Here is a 6,000-nt window from a genome sequence, read left to right as displayed (position 1 = left end):
CTTACTTCAGAAGAGTTTCATCACTCATAGCACTTCTCCTTTTGCATCCCATGTGCTCCTGGTGAAGGAGGACGGTTCTTATCGTATGTGCATTGACTGTAGAGACTTGAATAAGGTCACCATCAAGAACAAGTTTCCAATCCCCAGGATAGATGACCTATTGGATGAACTCAAGGGTGCTCAGTTTTTCACTAAGATTGATTTGAGGTCCGGCTATCATCAAATTAGAATGAAAGATGGGGATGAGCACAAGACAGCCTTTCGCATAGAGAGGAGACTGTATGAGTTCAAGGTGATGCCTTTTGGATTGACCAATGCACCAACTACCTTCCATGCACTCATGAACAAGATTTTGCAGCCTCTCCTTTTCAAATACGTGCTGGTATTTTTTGATGACATCCTCATTTACAGCAAGGATAAGCAGGAGCACATCAGACATGTCAAGCAAGTGCTGGAAATTTTGAGGTTGCATCAGTTTTATGCTAAAGCCAACAAATGCACTTTTATGGCACAAGAGGTTGAGTATCTTGGTTACATTGTGAGCAAGGATGGCATTCGAGTGGATCCTGCAAAGGTGAAATGCATTGAGCATTGGCCGCAGCCACGCAACCTTACTCAATTGGGGGGATTTCTAGGTCTTGCTTCCCTGCAGGCGCTTTATTCGCAAGTTTGCCAAGAGGGCAGCCCCTCTGACAGACCTTTTGAAGAAGAATGCTTTTATGTGGTCTACAGATGCACAGCGCAGCTTTCAAGATCTGAAATTCGCCCTCACTCATGCTAATGTGTTGGTATGCCCTGATTTTTCACGTACTTTCATTGTGGAGGCAAATGCCAGTGGCAAAGGATTAGGGGCCATGCCAAGGCAGGAACACGGGGTAATTGCTTTTGAAAGCAAGAAATTGGATGCCAAGGAACTAGATTATCATGTGTATGATCAGGAAATGTTGGCTATCCTCCATGCTTTCGAAAAATGGCACCACTACCTGTACAGTAGCAAAATCAAGGTTAAGACAGATCATAGGACACTCAAGTATTTCCTTATGCAGCCCAACTTGTCAATGAAGCAAAAGAGGTGGCTGGCTAAGGTTCAGTCTTATGATTTCGACATCGAGTACACAAGAAAGGGAAAGAAAAGTGGTTGCAGATGCCTTATCCCATATGTGGGCTTGCAGTTTCTTTGTCATTTCTACCATCTACCAAGAGTGGATTCATGGTACTCAGGAAGAATACATGCAAGATTCTAAGGCAGCTCCCATATTTGTGGAGTTACAGAGGCCATCGAGCCAGGGGCATGCTGAATTTAAGCTGCATAATGGGCTATTGTGGTGCAAGGACAGAATTTATTTGGTGCCAGATTCAAAGTACCAACTATTGGTCTTACAGGATATGCACTCATCTCCTATGGCAAGACATGCAAGTATTACTAAGACATATGAAAAGGTCAAACAGAGCTTTATCTGGGATGGCTTGTGGCGGGATGTAGTTAAAATTGCCAATGAATGTTTGCCCTGCCAGCAAAATAAAGTGGACAGCCGGTTACCCACGTGTCTCTTGTAGCCATTACCTATTCCAAAAGGCAAATGGACTCACATTGCTATGCATTTCATCACAAGGTTGCCTTCCACAGAACGGGGATGGGATAGCATTTTTGTGGTGATTGACAGAATGACAAAGCAAGCCCATTTCATACCCACTAAGACCCGTTATTCAGCATCACAGGTTGCTTGGCAATTCATCAAGCATGTGTTTAAGCATCATGGTTTCCCTCGGGAGATTGTCAGCGACAGAGATGCAAAATTTATGGGTCACTTTTGGCAAGAGTTATTTACAACAGTGGGTACTTCTCTTACACCTAGCACTGCTTACCACCCTGAGACGGATGGACAGTCAGAAAGGGTGAACAAATGGCTAGAGGAGTATTTGAGGCATTGCTGTCATGACATGCAAAAGTCTTGGGATAAGTGGTTGGCACTTGCTGAATTTTGTTACAACAATACCAAGCACATCTCTATTGGCATGAGCCCATTCGACGCTATGTATGGATGCACAGTGGGTATGCCATCTTTAGTTGCAGACATGGCTGTGAAAAATCAGCAAGCAAGAAATGACTTGGAGAGTATGGATGCCCTTTTGGAATTGGCTAAAAAGAATATGCAAGATGCCCAAGCCAAGCACAAGAAGTATGCGGATGAACACAGGAGGTATCTGTCTTTTGAAGAAGGGGATTATGTGCACTTACGCCTCCATAAGAACCGTTATGCCTCGCTGAAAGGTAACACTAACACGAAGCTTGCTCACAAGTATTGCGGTCCCTATAGGATCATCCACAAAGTTGGTGAGGTGGCGTATGAGGTGGAGCTACCCAGAACCTCCAAGATTCATAATGTTTTCCATGTGTCCTTGCTGAAGCCACGTGTTGGACAGCATGTCCAAGTCCTTCCTGAGCTACCACCTATGGATGAGGGCCACATACTCTATGTTCCAGAGTGCATCATGGGTTTTAGGGATCACGTACTCCAAAACAAAGTCTACACCGAGTATCTTATCAAGTGGCAGGGACTTCTCGAGGATGAGAACTCATGGCAACCAGAGAGCTTTGTCCAAGACAACCCCTATCTCCTACCGGGCTGATTATTATTTGCTGTTTGCTGCACCTATTTAACAAACCGCATATAAAATTTTGAGGGCAAAATTCCTTGGGGAGGGATGGCTGTAATGAAGGTGGGAAATAGCAGGGAACTAGGTGGGAAAAAGAAGGGAATTTGGTAGTAAGATAGGAGAAAGAAGGGGGGACTATATAAGTCAGCCCCTAATGATTTGTATGGCACCTTTTGATGTGACATCTAATCCTATCTACTCTCCCTCCTCCTTCCTGCTTCTTGCTGCCTACGCTCACACTCTCTCTCCTCCCTCTCTCTACCTCTCTATCCCCTCATCCTTCTCTCTCTTCGTCTCTCCTTCCCCTTCTCCTCCCTTCTACTATTCTCTCCCCATCTCCAAATCTTACCCTTCCCCCTTCCCTACAGGGCTGGCCTATAAATGGCCCTGTAGGGCTTCAGTTTGGGGCCTTTGCTGGCCTGCCTGGCCAAATGGCTTCCAGCTACCGACCCAGGCTGGTCCAGCCCAGTTTCTTGCCCCCAAACCTGTCCATAGGGTCCCAAAACTTTACTGTAGGATTCACTCCACCTGTCTATACAGTTACGCCACCTCAGCTCTGATCTGCAGCAGTTTATTCCACCCTGCAGCATCTATCTCTGCTGATGTCACCCTATTTCCCTTTGTTATGAGGTGCTGCCAATTCGGCAGACCCCTCTCTCTCTTTCCCTTTGTCCTATGGTTCACGCCCCCATTGCACACCCATTTGGGGCTCAAGTAGGGAGGTGAACAATTCTATTCCAACACAACCTCGTCAGGTAGAGCCGACCAATCCCGACCCATGTGAGTCAAGCATAAGCAAGCCGGCCAGCAAGGTGGGCTTCCCCTATAAAATAGGGTCCATCCTTGCCGTTTTAGCATTCAGTAGAGTTTTTCCCTTCACTCCTGTGCTTATTTCCATTAAGTTTTCGTGTTGTTCCAGTTCATTGTTCTACTCTCAGTTTTCTGCTCATATTTCCGCTGCACTTTCACAAAAGCTCCATTCTTTGCCTTTCGCATCTCAGCCCTTTCTGGCCCTTAAACCTTTTTGCGATAATTGCAACCTCCTTATAACCCTCAAAACCGTGAAGATGGATTTCTTTGAACCAAGAGCTAGTTATTCCCACCTCTTGCACCCCTCATTTTATTACCTTTTCCTTCCCTCTCAAGACATGACTTGAGGCCCTATGTTAGCATGGAAATATGAATGAAGGTAGAACAACATACTGCCAATGGGTGATTAGAACCTCGGTATCCCAAAAGAGAATAAGTGACAACAATGGTGATGCCAATCTCTAGGGTCATCACCATCCCCTTGCACACCACCATCCGAGAGATACTCCAAAGGCCCCTTGATCATTACCTAGATGGAGTAAGTAATGCTAATCTGCGCACACTCCTAGTGTACATGCAGACCCTCCCCCCTAGCTAAGCTCACATGCGCATTACACACTACGGCAGCATGCACATCAGACCTCCTTAACACTGCAAATTCATGGTAAAACCCATGGACAGACCCCCAAAGGAATTGGTATGACAAGGTGTGCAAAGCTACAAGAAGTAAGGCCCCTCAAGAGATGGCCCACAAACTCCCTTCTTCCAATCAGACCAACATAGAATAAAACAAGTTTTGGCTCAATTTTTTAAGAAAAGGTACTCACATCTCATACACCCCAGTACTTGGAGTAGACACTTACGTCCTTTGAATCACATCTCCAATCAGCCTTGATGGGTGTGCAGTTGCTCACCTAGCTTTCTGCCAACATTACTGTCCCATTTTTTTACGAAAAAAAAAAGAGGTGGCCGACTTACCTATGATACCCAAGCCACCTCAGCTTCCCTCTTTGATACAGGAGATGACAGAAAAGTTATCCCTAGGCTTTATAATAGTAGGGCCAAGAAGCATGAAGATCTTCGGAATGACTTTCGTAGCACGGTTAGGATACCCTGGCACCTATCCCAGCCCCACATTTCAAGGAAGCCATCTCCTCTAACCCTTATTTTATGTGTGTGTGTGTGTGTGTGTGTGTGTATAATATACATGTATATATATACATATACATGTAATCCAGGAACATTCCCAAACTCATCCTCTAAAAACACAACATAGTGCAGTTTCAATCTCACGATAGTCACTCATAAGATTGAAAACCATAAACTCCATCACACATAGCAGGAACTAGCTACTATGACATCCCCACTGGCATCATCAGCGCCCAACAGTGGGTGTAGACCATAGTATAAAAGTATGCTCTCACACATACAAATCCACACACCCACACATACTTGAGCATCCATTTATACAAAGTCTTCGTACTAAGTTTCTGTCGGCACGTGTATATATATATATATATATTATGTACACGTGTATACATACATACATGCATACATGTACGTATGTATAGAGAGAGAGAGAGATACATATATATATCATACACTCTTTTTTTTGGTGGAAAATATATATCATACACACACCCCCAAGACACAGCCGCAGAAGTACGCACAACACACGCACCTCATTTGACTAGAATATATCCAATCTTGAAAAAAATAAAAAGCAAGAAAAGAACAATATGAGAGAAAGGAGGGGAAGGAGAGAGACAAAAAGACAGGGAAGAATTTAGAAAAAGCATCAAACAAAGTAAAAGAGAAACATGACTCTGTAAGTGAAGTTACACCCATGTTCTCATCAGTACACCATGTTACCCATTTACTATGCAAGCGACCCAATGGATTCAAATAATTACAGATCCCTCAGGTTTGGTCGAGTAAAGCAGCAGTCCAGTGAGATAACCCTTGTTCTCATCAGTACACCCTCCAGTGTTACCCATTCACTAGGCAAGCAACCCCATGGATTCAAATAATTAAAGATTGGTCAGGATTGGTAGAGTAAAGCAGCAGAGCAGTGAGATAACCAAGCTGGGAAACAGGGTGGGTTCTGGCACCACCTATTTACTCGGAATCCTAATTTCACAATCGGAGGTAGTTGGGGTGGGCACACACTCAAAAGTATTTCTTCTTTCTGCATTTTACAGAAGGAATTTGAAAGAATACCACAGGCATGCCTTAGAAGGAGATTGCAGGAGTTAACGGCATGTGAGGAGGCCATGTGAGCTGTAGAGCACTTGAGGAGCAAGTCTCGGGATGAGGTCATCCAGCAAAGGAATGCATAGAGTGTTGGAATGACTGAGCCCCCAAATGAGGATGACCCGAGGGAGGTAGACCATCAGCATGTCTGGGATAAGAGAGAACCTACATGGGCAGATGTGAAGGCTGCCACATCGGCAGTAACTGACTGCTACATGAGCCTACCATGTAGGCAGTGTACGGCCGTAGCAGGTCAGTAGACAAAAGTGAGCTGTACAG

The sequence above is a fragment of the Dipteris shenzhenensis genome, chromosome 8 (genome assembly GCF_047967505.1).
Source record: "Dipteris shenzhenensis isolate YYH24624 ecotype China chromosome 8, Dip_SZ_1.0, whole genome shotgun sequence".
Classification (NCBI taxonomy): domain Eukaryota; kingdom Viridiplantae; phylum Streptophyta; class Polypodiopsida; order Gleicheniales; family Dipteridaceae; genus Dipteris; species Dipteris shenzhenensis.
Note: the sequence above shows the minus strand (reverse complement) of the source record.